This window comes from Ursus arctos, unplaced genomic scaffold (genome assembly GCF_023065955.2).
Source record: "Ursus arctos isolate Adak ecotype North America unplaced genomic scaffold, UrsArc2.0 scaffold_8, whole genome shotgun sequence".
NCBI classification, from domain to species: domain Eukaryota; kingdom Metazoa; phylum Chordata; class Mammalia; order Carnivora; family Ursidae; genus Ursus; species Ursus arctos.
In genome coordinates, this window is record NW_026623100.1 from 82,444,981 (window position 1) to 82,458,980 (window position 14,000).

Consider the following 14,000-nt stretch of genomic DNA (forward strand, 5'->3'; position numbering starts at 1 on the left):
GTAATGCAAGTTATAGCAATTCCTGCAGAAAAGTTCAGAAAGTAGATGAAGAGAATGATATGTAAAAATATGGATATACATTCAAGATGCATTAGTATTCAAGGCTATTGTGCAAACATTAAACTTATATTGACTTAGTAATGTAACTTAACATATTAATCAAAGGACAACATAAATACAGATGCATATCATCTTACTTTGCACAAGACAATATGTCGCATAAAACAGAAAGAGGTATAGCACGCCTCTCGATGGTAGGGATTTTGGTAATTCTATGTGTATATTAGGCTTTTACAAACGTTCATTCATTCATCCCACTGGCACTATCAGTTACAACATGCTATGATAAGAAAAACATTTTAAACTATTATTTCCCATTAGGTAGTCCATAATATCTTACCTGATGTCTCTTCTGTATATACTACTTTTCTCCTGAACTTGATCTTTTTGAAACTGTACTCATTCTCCAAAGTACAGCCGAAAGGTAATAGTCTCAAGATGTATTAAGAACATATAGAGTGTAAATAAGTAAATTAATATCTCCCACGTTTATACTTTGGTCAGACCTTTCCCGACTCCCTTGACGCAGGGCAGAACTAATAACACTGTGATTTCCGGGGCGCCTGGGTGGCTCCGTCGTTGAGCGTCTGCCTTCGGCCCAGGGCGTGATCCCAGGGTCCTGGGATCGAGCCCCACATCAGGCTCCTCCACTGGGAGCCTGCTTCTTCCTCTCCCACTCCCCCTGCCTGTGTTCCCTCTCTTGCTGGCTGTCTCTCTCTCTGTCAAATAAATAAGTAAAATCTTTAAAAACAAAAACAAACAAACAAACAAACAAAACCACTGTGATTTCTGGTTCCTGGTCACACTTTACTCCTTTTGCACATTTCTTCCAGCAACTCAACCGTAGTAAGTCCCAAATTCTCAGGAGAAGGGTTTTAGAATACTTACTATTCTGTTCTCCAGAAGACCCTTAGAGCACGTTGCACGGAGGAGGTATTCCAATAAACTTTAGGCTACTTTGAAATCCTCGTCTCTTTTTAAAAACAACAGTTGAAAACCTGTGGCAAGATCAGGGAAACAAAGTAAAGAAAATTAAAAATTATTGGAGTGAATGGTTTACTTTTCTTTCAAAGGTGATGTGACATTTTCATTTCTTTCAAAAAAGCCTAAATTTATTGGATATGTCCCCGACCATGCTCCGTTTCCAGAAGTAGGTAAAACACTATGTATTTATATTTAGTTCTACATAAGCTCTATACATTTAATTTTATTTCACACTTTCCCTGTAGAATCCAAACTACATTAAGAAGTTAGCCACTGCTCTCCACATCTAATTAGGAATCTTAGGGGTGATGTTCAAGGAACAAAATCTCCACTGTAGTCTTTTATATTTCTTAAAGAAGTACTTGAGACAAATAGTCCCCTGATTATTTGCAGTGGGAAAAAAGAAATATTTCTTTCATGCAGACATTCAGTTTTTTATACTTAATAGGTATAGGTGTGTGTATATATATATATACACACACACACACACACACACACACGTAGAACTATGTTTAATCAGTCCTTCATACCATCGCATTAGAGCCCATGCAACCCTGAGGGGTCGTGGCTTTATTAACTACATGTAAAGGCAGGGGAGACAGTTGATGGCAGTTACTGTTTTTCTGGCAAATAGCATATTCCAGTTGAAGTAAGATGAACAGAAAAGGACACCTTATTATAAGGATATAGGAATGGGCCCCAGAAGGTCTTTATTCTTTGTGTCCATCTCTTGGCTCCCCACTGGTGCTGTTCTGTTCTCCCTCCTGCTCTCTGCCATCTCCTGATGGGGTTCAGTGTGTCTGCTTCATGTGGAAGGGGGAGAAACATGCCAAGACCACAGGCTCTGCTTTACATGGCACAGGCTTGTCTTGAAGAGAGACAGTCCTATTCAGGCCAAATTCCCCACAAGAGGGGCTTTCTATTGGCCCAGCGTAGCTCGGGTCCACCTCCTACACTCGGATCCCTTAGGCTGTGGTACAGTTGTCAGAGCTGAGACCTCACTACGTGGCTGGCTGCACTGCTGGCCACATGAGTGGTGACAGGTTGGAGGCAGACCCAGGAGAAGGAGGAGGCATCTGGTAGGTATTTCCTTCCCAGCAAGTGTGGTGGCATGTCCAGACCCAGTCATGCACGGAGCATCGCAGAGCCTGGGGAAGAAGCCAACGGGACGACCACCCTTGACTTCCAGATGGAAGATTCTTTCTTACTGAAGGAAGAGGAAACGTTTTGACAGGAACCAAGATTGGGAATCTAGATTGAAATCTCTGGCTCAATGTTCTGTTTTCTGAGTGAGAACGAGTCTGGGATTTCAATGAATCCAGGAGAGCTCTAGCCAGAGAAGGAACATGAAGTATTAGCCTTCCCAGGTCTTGACTGAAGGGATACTATTGAAGGTGGAAGAATTCTTTTTTCTTTGTATATATGGAAAAAGGTACTAATTTAAGCATAACCATACCACATGTTGATTTGCATGCTGTGGACTATCCATCACTTTATTATTAACTAAAACTATGATTTTACACTCCTCATTTTACTGATAAGGAATATGGGGCAATGGTTAAGAGAATTATCTCAAAACATAAAGGGGTAGTGAAGGAGAGGGCCGACATGCGTCTTCATGGGTTAAAAATGGTTCCCAGGTCGCTCAGGCAGGTCTGGAGGGTCAGGACTATGATGCTTCCCCTGAGGCCGTCGGGGTGGCCCCAGCCAACATGGCAGCACAAACACAGTGGTACGCCATCTCAATTTGTGTGAAATACAGGAGCAATGCCCACTTCTGGCTGAGTGTGGACCGATGCTGTAAGACTTGGCGTGCTGGAATAGGAGAGCGTGTGATGAAGAAGTCCGGAAATTGCGATTGAGCATCACACAACACTTGAGTCACTGGGCTGGGCCCTGATCGCGCCCTGCACTGTTGGCTGGTCATCTATGCTATTGACCCACCTAGTATCTTCTAGAGGTGGACTTCCCATTGCTGACCAGTGCCTTGCTTGGGCCCCCAGGATACGTGCTGTCCTGTGTCCGTCAAGTGCACATTCAGACCCTTGGGAACTGAGCCTCCTGGAGCAGAGGCTGACTGACGGGAGAGAGACTCCTTCTGCAAGGATCTGGTTGTAGGTACACAAACACAGCTCAGAGAAAAGCAGAAGGAAGGTGAGCAGTAAGAACGAATGGATTTTTATTGTCCACACAGGAAGTTCTCCAGTGAGGTGTCCCCAGAGACCAGCCCAGCAAGTCTGATGCTTGCACTTTAATCCAGAATTACGGAGAGCTAAATATTCAGGAGTCCTTAGGAATCACTTGAAAATGTCACCAAGGAAGATAGGATTCAGAAAAACCCAAGCAGAGAAGGGAGCCACAGGCAAAGAGAGTCTCACTAATCAAGCTGTCTGTTGCAAGATGCCTGAAAATAAATCTTCATTAGGTCATAATGATGGCGTTTTGGAATATCGGAGGGGTTCAGTGGGGTGGAGTCCAGAGCCTACGACCAAGAAAGAATTCTTGAGACATTTTGGGCAAAATGGTAGTTTATTAAAGCACGGGGACAGGACCTGTGGGCAGAAAGAGCTGCTGCCCCAGGTTGTGAGGGGGGCTGGTTATATACTTTGGGGTTGGGGGAGGTGAGGAAAAGGGAGGTTTCAAAAGGATTTTCATATGTTAAAGAAAACTCACAGGATACTGGAGGCCTTGCCATTGTCAAGTTAAGATGGTTTTCCCCTCTAGCAAGGCATTAACATGAAGATAGTTGGGGGCTTCCTGGAGGAACAGCACAGACCCCACCCAGGAGTGGGGGTAGGGGAGGGTGAAGGGTGGAGGCCTATGCTTTGTCTTCAACCAGCCTTCTGTTCCCTCGTCAATAATAACGAGGCATTTCTTAGGTGCTTAGATCAGAAACTGACCATAACCCGTAATCTCGGTTTAAAATTATGAGGTAAAAATATGACAGCTTCCAACACACAAACAACGGTCAGGGCTGTGCATCCTTGGTCTCTGCTCTCGCAAAACTTACTTAAATCAGTGCTGAAGAAAATCTCGGTTACCCAACGGCAGCGCATCAGCCTGCCAACTGGCTTCACTGCCACGTGCCTCTTCTTGCCCCTGCAGCAGGAAGGCCAGGGCGCGCTGCTGTCTGCACGTCAAGTCACGGTCGCAAGTGACTGTCACCCCGCATGGGCCCCTCGCTGGGAATTAACGCTCAGTCCGGTGAAAGTCAACCCATACGTTCAAAGGTCATGATACTATGACTTAGGCTTACGTTTATCCCAGGGATAAGACAAGACCGACTTGCTGTGAGAAGGCCAGCTTCAGAAAGAGTGTCCGCATCATCGTGTCCGCCGGTGTCTGGTGACTTTATTACGTGCTGTGCTTTCTTTACAGCCTGCATTCGAAACCACCTGTCCAGGGCACTTCCTGCCTGTGACAGTAACAGTCACCATCCTGTGGACACCGCGCCAACTAGGACTGACCTCCCCTGGCTGAGATTACCTGACTCCGGCACACACAGGGAGAAAAGGGTCCTGTTGCCACTGCAGTAAGAGAGGCGGAAGGATGCTTTCAAGTGGCTAATTGTCCGCCATGGAAGAGGGTTAGTGGGGAGCTGGCTGTGGGTAGAGTTCATTCAAATGCAAAAGACAGTATTAAGAAAGCCCTGTGTTCTGATGGATGTGATTACAGAATGCAGTGTCCAAATACGGTAATGCAGCAATCCTCTCTCAGAAATATTTTGAAGCACCAAATAAAACAACCTTATTTTAATCTGATCTTATATTAAAATAGCTTTTTCAGTGGACAGTGCTTTGGGAATTAGGCTCCATTTTCGCATTGAATAAAAAGATTTGCCGAGATTCAAGCCCCGTATCAGAGATAAAGAATCAAGTATAGTCATTTAGATGAAGCTCAAAGAGTGGAGGGCATTTATTCTTGTGATTGATCGTGGATTAAGGTTTCTTCCTAAAAATCTTTTTATTTATTTATTTAGTAAAGATTTTATTTATTTATTCGACAGAGATAGAGACAGCCAGCGAGAGAGGGAACACAAGCAGGGGGAGTGGGAGAGGAAGAAGCAGGCTCCCAGCGGAGGAGCCTGATGTGGGGCTCGATCCCAGAAAGCCGGGATCACGCCCTGAGCCGAAGGCAGACACCCAACCACTGTGCCACCCAGGCGCCCCTAAAAATCTTTTTAAATATAATATTGCCTTCTCATTGATGTGATATAGATGCTGACAGTCTTGTTTTATTTTACAAAATAACTGAAATAGCTTTCAAAAAAGAAAGTTAAAATAAATATGATTGGAGCATCTCTTTAAAGAGACAAAACAATTTTTACAAAATCTTCCAACCTCTCAACCTCTAGTATGAGTACCAACCAATTCACTCTGCCCCTTTACAGATGCAGACACATCACGAGCCCCCATTTGGAAAACTTAGAATTCCAAATGTGAATTTGGGACTTGAATTCTTAGTACTAAATAAGAACAGATTCCATACACCTAATTTTATGAGGCTCTATAATTTCCATTTTCAAGGTTTCATTTAGGTCAGAAGAAATTGTGGAATCCATTGTCAACTTTGTCAACTTGAAGAAATTCAGATTTCCTCAGAAAATCGCCTCGTCTGTCTACTCTAGAGGCATCCAGCTTTCCTGAGCTCACCTCCACGCCACCCAAATCATGGAAACCATATTTCAAGAAGATTCCTAGAATGTTATGTCATACTCCTTTAGTGGTTGAGGGAGCAGAGCTAATTTTAACTCACTTTTGAAAACTTGATCACCTAAAATAAATTGCATCCACAAAAATAATATTTGATGTTTGTGCAAAAAAATGGTTTTATTAATAAATCAACTTATGAATAATTCTCTTGCAGATGTCAACCGATTCGGGGGCTGTTCTGCTTTACACGTCAGAACAGATTCAAATTAAAAGTAAGTTCGTACAGAGTTACACAGAAGATGAAAATAATTCCTGGGCCAGAAATTTCTCAAAACCACTTTCTATTAAGAGTTTTAGGTGTCTATTTACCCTTTATTTGTTAATAAATATTTATGTAAACGCAGCAGTCTTCCTCTGAGGTACCCTTTTATTTTCCTACTAGTATTCCACTTACAGATCACATTTTTAAGGTCTAATTTCCCAAGTACGGTCTTTGGAAAAGTCCAGCACTCTGCGACTTTGTACCTAAAGGTCCATATTCAAAATAGTAATAAACAAACAATGAGCTTGTTCTGTATATATACTTAAATATGAGAGATTAATCACCTGAGCTTATTTTTAGAAGAGTTGACCATCTTTTCAAGTCTTTCCGAAGGAATGTGTGGTGAATGTCTCAGAAATAAACTCATATTTAAGAACAAGAGCACAGAAGTCACAGGAAAAATTCTGAAGATAGGAGTTTTAAAGAACTAAATTAAAAAATTAAAAATTAGTATGATTTTGGGTGCAGGTTACAAAGCCACGAAAACCATCATGAATAAAAATGCCATTTTGCCATTCTTAGTCTATCTAGTACAATGTTTAAAGCTGAGTTTTTAATAAATCTAAATATGCCATTAAGATACTCTTTCATTGTGTTATATCTTTTTATGTTAATATGCATGTTTTAATTAAAATAAGCTGTAGAGCTGGCATTTTATAACTAAGCTACAGCAAGAGTATTTGGTTTTCCCACGCCATTAGGGGGCGATGTCCCCCAGGGCACTGCCGGCCAAGTAACCCCAGGGAGACTCCAGGCTCAGAATTGTGGCCTCTGCCACATACCCTCAATAAAGCAATTCTCTTATCTTTGGCCTCATCTCATTCTGTTTCACAAGTTGAATAGAGATAAACCTGGTCAATGTTTACACCAGAGGTCAAGGAGGTCTCAGGAGTTGCTTGAAGTCACTGAAGATGGAATTGGGAGTGAGATCCCTTCTCCCCTTGAAGCAAAAGGATGAGGGGCAGGGGAAGCATGGCACCAAACCAGGTGACCTGATTGGGTTTTGTGAGCACTAAACACACACACGCACACACACACGCACACGCACACACACACACACACACACACAATATCATACAGTATATATAGCTCAGAACACCAAAATACTGTTCAATCCACTAAAACAAGCGTCAACGAACAACTGAAATCTGCTTCTTGTGAAACCAGTACAGATGGAAGTGTTGGCTCCAAAGCCTCTTTCTTCCCCTCCGGAGGACATCTCCATGAGGGAGGAGAACCTCGACCAAGTCTTCTCTGATGCCTTGCTCTGGGCAGTGATCGTGGGAACTGGGAGAACCCTCAGGTCCTCAGCGACCACGTCAAGGCTGTCTACCAGCTAGATCTAAGGTCTCTAAGGCAGTCCATAAATCCACACTTCTTACAGAAGAGTGATACACTGACCCATGCGGTCATCCTGGCGGACCGGCTGGTGCAAGTCCACTCCAAGTTTAGGCTGCTTGCAGGAGAGCTGTACATGGGCATTGCCATCGTGGACCCATTTTTACAGGTTGAGCTAGCTTCTTGTAAGAAACTTCAACTGGTTGGAATTACTGCTCTGCTCTTGGCTTCCAAATATGAGATGTTTTCTCCAAATATTGAAGACTTCTTTTACTTCACCGACGATGCTTATACCAGTTCCCAAATCTGAGAAATGGAAACACAGATTTTGAAAGAACTAAAATTTGAGTTAGGTGAACGTTTGCCTCTACATTTTAGTGTGTGTGTGTGTGTGTGTGTGTGTGTGTGTGTAATCAATTTGGATTTCTGGCCATTTGTTATCATTACATCACACACACATATTTAAAATGAGGTCTATTGGAGTTTGGAATTTTCAGTTCTCCTACTCTGGCAAAATTCCAAATTATGTAATTATATATTCCCTGTTCTAGCTCCTTCTTTCCCATTAATTCAAGATAAAATGGTGGTCTTCACTTGTCTTATGTAGCTATCTGCCCCTGGTTACATTAGACAGTAGCATTAACTCATGGATTCCATTTAAATTTACCCATTGGTGCCCCTAGGAGATACACACCAGAGAAACACTCATCAACATAATCCTTAATTTTCACAGGCCAACTTACAGGCCTTGGGTTCAGCCCTTTAATCCCCCTGGAGCTTCCTTTCCTGACACTCCCCACCCTACTCTTGGTATTCTAGAAATAGCAGATGTCTTGGAGCTCTTCGCAGTGCATGGGTTCATGCTGTCCCTCCTTCTTTTCTGTCTCCTTCCATATTTTCTTTGCCTGAATCACTCCTACTTTTCTTTCAATCCCAAGTGAAGCATCTTCTCATCAGGGCCACTGCACTCACCCACCTGACCAACTTGAGTTGACTCTTTTCTAGAGGTGACATTATACTAGAATCAAAGTATGTTTTTTTTTTTTAATTTAGTTATTTAAAGTGTGGGAGTGGCAGAGGGTGAGGGAAAGAGAGAATCTCAAGCAGACTCCGCACTGAATAGGGAGCCCAATGCAGGGCCCAGCCTCACAACCCAGAGATCATGACCTGAGCTGAAATCAAGAGTCAGACGCTTAACTGACTGAGGTGCCCAGGTGCCCCGAAATGTGTTTATTTCTATTTCCACACAAGCCGGTAAGCACTTGCAGAATAAGTACAAAGATAAGTCTTTCTCAAATCGGATCCCAAGTTCTAGTTCACAGTGACGTCGGTTGCATTGAACTCAGTTAATGCCGGGGAGGAAAATCAGATTGTGGGAATGGGCTAACATGGTTCCAGAGAATCCTGAAGTTAGTCAGCATGAAAGAAAGAGGAAATATTGAGTTAGGCAAAAGAGAATTGAGTTAGTTGAAGAGAATTATTTGTATGGAAAGGCAATAGGGAACATCCGGGGCTGACACTCAACAATGAGTTAAAACAGCATATTTCCATCCTTGGAAAAGGGCAAAAAGCTAATGGAAATGAATCAGTAAGGTTATTTTAGTCTACGCATATTGTCTGAGTTGTATTTGTATCTCCCGTGCATGACTCTCCATCCCTTCCACCCCCTAGCTTGCTAAAATCATGACTGCCTGGCAGCAATGCTGCAGTGAGCACATGAACAATAGCCACGTACTGAGGCTTAGTATATTTCCAGATAAAGCAAAACGAAAAGCTATATATTTTATCTCACAGCGTAAAACTGTCCACATAATGTATTAAATATAAGGTACAAAAATACTGCACTGATGTTCATATCAATATTGTATAACGATTCTTACTTCTCAGAATTGACAACATTATATTCACTGCACTGCAAGGGAGAGAGAACGGGGAAAGAAAAGTTAGGTGGATAAGTACTGAAATATCGAGTAGTCACGGTAAGTGCTAGAAATGTTTGCAGCAAGCAGCAAGTATTTTTCAAGCCTCATATCATGATTGCAAAATAAATTCCTGAGCTTTCCTGAAAAACTACCCAACACTGACTTAAACCACAGTATCCACCTGTTGTTCTCTGTTTTTAACCAGATAATCAACAAACCGGTGATGTTGGCTGTAGAGGTGTTTGCATTAAAACACATGAACAGAAAAACAAAACAAAACAGTAATATCATTTGTTTTATTTTTTTAAATTTTTTAAAGATTTTATTTATTTATTTTAGAGAGAGCACAGGAGGGAGTGGCAGAGGGAGAGAGGGTTGGTCCCAAGCAGACTCCACACTGAGCAGAGAGCCCCACACAGGGCTCTAACTCAGGACCCTGAGATCACGACCTGAGCAGGAACCAACAATCGGATGTTTCACCGACTGCACTACCCAGGGGTCCCTCATTAATTTTATATATACGATTTATACATATCATTATTTATTATACTTACAATTTTTACAACTCTGTGACATAAGCTGTGTTGGTTCAGCTGTACAGGTGTGAGAGTTGTGTCCCAGGACCAGGACATACCACCCATCTACGCTCATGCTGATATTGGAACACAATTGTTCTGACCCCAAATCCCAATGGTGCAAGCATCTAGGCATCTTGGATAATCCTAGATGCAAAGTGAAGTCATACATTAGCCGGTGACGTCGTGCCTCCTGTTCACGGTCAGTATTCTCCTGCCATCAGTCACCACTGGGGTTGTACTGTTTTTGTGCTGATTAATATCACCTCCTGGGATCCGAACAGACGGAATCGCCACAGAGACTCAGGGTGCGTGTGCATGGAGTCAGCTTGAGGAATGAGAGTGACAGCCTGACGCTTTGGGGCAGGGAAGGGACAAACAAACAATGCCTGGAAAGCTTTGTTCTACTCCTGATACCGCTGCCAACCAGCTCTCCAATCTGAGAGACATCGCTTAGCCTTAATCTTGTCATTGCGGAATGCAAGACACGGGCACGGTTTTTATATTCACTTCCAGCTTTCCAATTATTCAAGCTTATGTTTGTCGACAATCTGAAGGATCAAATTTAAAAAGTGATTTTAGAATTGAGAGGCCACAGTCTGCATCTTGACTCAGCTCTTATTAGCGATGAGACTTTGGACAAGTTATGTAATCTTTTCAAGCATCTGTCTGCTCACCTAGCAAGTTAGTAATAACGATTTTATGAACTTACCAACAGGATTTGAGTTAGAACAGAGTCTACTGAGCAGCCTGTCTATGGCTGTTATCGTGGTTGTTGTTAATTGCTTATTTGATCCAATTGTTTATCAAAAGAGCTGACTGCTACCCCTGGGGGGGCGGGGTCCCAATTCTCTCATTCTAACTCTTTCTCATCTATGCAGGGACTTAGAATTCATAACACTGAGCTGGCTTTCTGATTTATCCCTGCAGCAATTTAACAATCATAGGCAGGACCAGCCTCTAGTGTTGTCAAAAATCAACCTGCTTATAATCGCACAAAATTAGCTGTATCTCTAAGACAAAAAGCTGTTTTAACTGACAGAATCACTTTGAAAGTGCAAGTGCCTTGACTTTCTAGTTCAGCTTTCAATAGAAACAGTGAATGGGAACAGGCTGGGTATGTGGGGAGAGGGAATGCAAGCCCAGAGAAAAGGAAGGAGTACAGGCATCAGAGAAAGGAGCAGGAAGAAAGGTGGGCTTCCAGAGCTTCTCTTGTCCTTAGTAGAGCTCTATTTCTTCCTGTCTCTCTTGGCTCTGTGGACCCATGATTCAGGAAGAGGTAGAAGGGCATCAGCTTTGAAGATTGGGCTCCCGAGTTCCTGTGATAATTGCAGGAACCTTGACTTCGGATGGAACTCTTAACTGCTAGGACAGGTAGGCTCTTCTGGTAAGATTGGGGTCATCTCTGAGCTGCTTATCTGAAAAGTTTCACATGGGGCTCAAACAAGAAGAGAAATATGGAAATGTTTTGCAGGTAGAACTCCTTATGCAATGGGGAACAGTCATTTGCAATAATTTTACATTCTGTACTCTTTGCCAACTTTCTCTATTATCCAGTTTCTTCCAATACTACCACTTATTTTATGGGCCATAAGATTAGACTTAATTATCATTAGAATCAGGTGTATTTCTTATGTAAAATTAATAACATTGTATGGCAATGCAAATGTATGCAAATGCCATGCAAATGAAAAGCCAGTGCATGATATTGCGCTCCCTCTAGAATACAGAAAACCAGGCCTGGATCCTCTTACAGGAGTAAACATAAGCTTGAGCATACACCTTTTATGGCATCATGAATCATATGCAATATTACAACAGTTGTAAGCCAAATTTCCAGTAAATAAAAATGAATTATGAGGCACATACACTTTTAATTCGAGAAGCTGTTCTAGGGTTTGTGATGCCTGCGATTACTCCAGCAATTACGGGGTGAGGCGTGATTCCCATTTCCTTTAAGGAGTGTGAGAATGAGGACGGGGTTCAGGGCAGAATGGGTGTCCGAAATAAAGACTGAAAGTATCCAGGTGTAAGGACACGGGCTTTCAGGTAAGGTCTCCAAGTTGGTTTTATTTGTATTTATTTACACTTTGCATAAGCATGGTCTGAGGTGCTGGCTGGATGCTAACAGTGCTTTTGCTGTACTTAGTATTCCGTAATTAATCACCCTGACTGTGTTTATGTATTCACTAGAGGTTTAATGGTTGCTTAATATGCACAAAATGGAACGCTAAATACAAAGAGAAGGTCTTTGCTCTCCTGAAGTTCTTGGATAACTGGGGAGATAAGACAAGAGCAAGATTCATTAGAATTCACGGCAGAAGACCAGGGGAGGTTCGAGAAGCGTTTAGGGAGGTGATATGTTGGCTCGTGGTGTTGAAAGATAAATAGAATTTATAACCTTGATATATGTTTAGGATTTTGTCAGAACCTCTGTTCAGAAAGAATTAATTTTCAGATTAATTTGATATCAAGGGGCCTTCATGAAATTTCTGTGAGCCTGGCTTTCTTTTTAAAAAGATGTTTTATAATCCAATACGCTTCATGAGTTGTTTCTATGTGGTCTCTAAGTATTCCATTTAGGCAAATAATTTCTAATTCCTATTATGTGTCAGGCACTAGGTACCAGGTGCTGGGAATATAAAGTTAACAAAGTAGGGTCATTCCTGGCCTTCATGAAGCATTTATATTGGTTGGGGAGATAGATAGTGAGTAATGGAATAGAGGATGACAGTGATCGTGAGTGCTATGGGAGAAGTGGAAGAGCCTGTTGTGTGCCTTGCATGGCAAGGCTTACTGTATGACTGACACGCTCGTTAGGAGGGCACCAAATAAAGCGGAAAGAGGGATGGTCTGGGATGCAAAGTGGACAGTGAGGGCAGAGAATAATAATCAAAGGACAGGATGCCCAGAGGCGCTGACAGGTGCCAGGTCACAGTGATAGTTTTGCAGACCCGGGGACTTTGCACAGTAGGAGTGTTTTAAAGAGTTATTCGTTTGTTGTTGTTGTTGTTGTTGTTGCTTTAGAGACACAGTGTGTGCGGGAGTGGGGAGAAGGAGGGGCAGAGGGGAGAGAGAATCTCTCTCTCCACTGGGCGTGGAGCCTGATGTTGGGCATCGACTTCATGACCTGAGACCACGACCTGAGCCGAAACCAAGAGTCTGATGCCTAACTGACTGAGCCCCCTGTTCTAAAGAGTTTTACATAAGCCTATAGTATGATCGGTTTTACTTTTTTTTTTTTCTTTTTTTTTTTTTTTAGAATCCCTCTGGCTTCTGTGAGAAGAAAGTATTCGAAAGAGGCGAGAGTGTTTGTGAGGAGAAAGGCTGGGACGTTTGACCATATGCCCGAGGGAAGGATATAACGGTTCAGACTAAAGCAGCCCTAGAGGTTGGGTACATGGACACGCATGGGGGACACGGAAGGGCATTGGCTGTACTTGGGGGAGGTCCAAGGGGGTTAACAGACCCGAAAACCTGAAGGGTCATTTCCGATACTTTGTCACAAACAGGTGACTAGGAATGCTCATCATAGAAAGAGTGCCGCCAGAGAAGGAACGTACTTTCTGATGTGCTGAAATTAACTGTGGTTTATCCAAGTGGTGATATTACAGATCACTGGGTAGATATGTTTGGAACTTGGAACAAAGTTCTAGAAATAACATATAAATGTGATAATCTTAGACTTATCAGTAATAATCACTAGTTAGTGATCAGTGAAAGACAGTAGAGGGGAGGGGATCATTGTGAGTACTGCAAGGTGAGGAGTGGGCATGGGACAGAATTTTGATGGACGTGGCGGTCAGGTCAGGTGTAAAAAGAGATGCCTACAAAATTCACAGTAGAATCAGCACAGTAGAGAAAAGAGAGGAACTTAGGAGAAGCCCCAAAATATGAATGAGACAAACCATACAGGGACAGGGTTATTCAAGAAGCAAGCGGTCTCCAAGAAGAAGCAAGAGAAGCTGTCTCCTAACTCGGTCTGCTCAGTTTCCCCATTTTCTGCCCCAAATGGAACAAAAGAAAGGCAGAAGAAACACCCCATCACACAAGAACAGGTGAGTAAACCTCAGAACTCCAGATGACGAGATGGGTGGCTTTGGGCAAATGCCCTAGCCACTCAGAACCTCAGGTCCACCGCTGTGTA

General features: G+C 42.7%; 1 pseudogene; it reads left to right on the forward strand.

Annotated features, from left to right (window-relative positions):
* The first annotated feature begins 6,725 nt into the window (after positions 1 to 6,725).
* On the forward strand, positions 6,726 to 13,193 carry LOC113269122 (G2/mitotic-specific cyclin-B2-like; annotated as a pseudogene).
* The last annotated feature ends 807 nt before the right edge of the window (positions 13,194 to 14,000 follow it).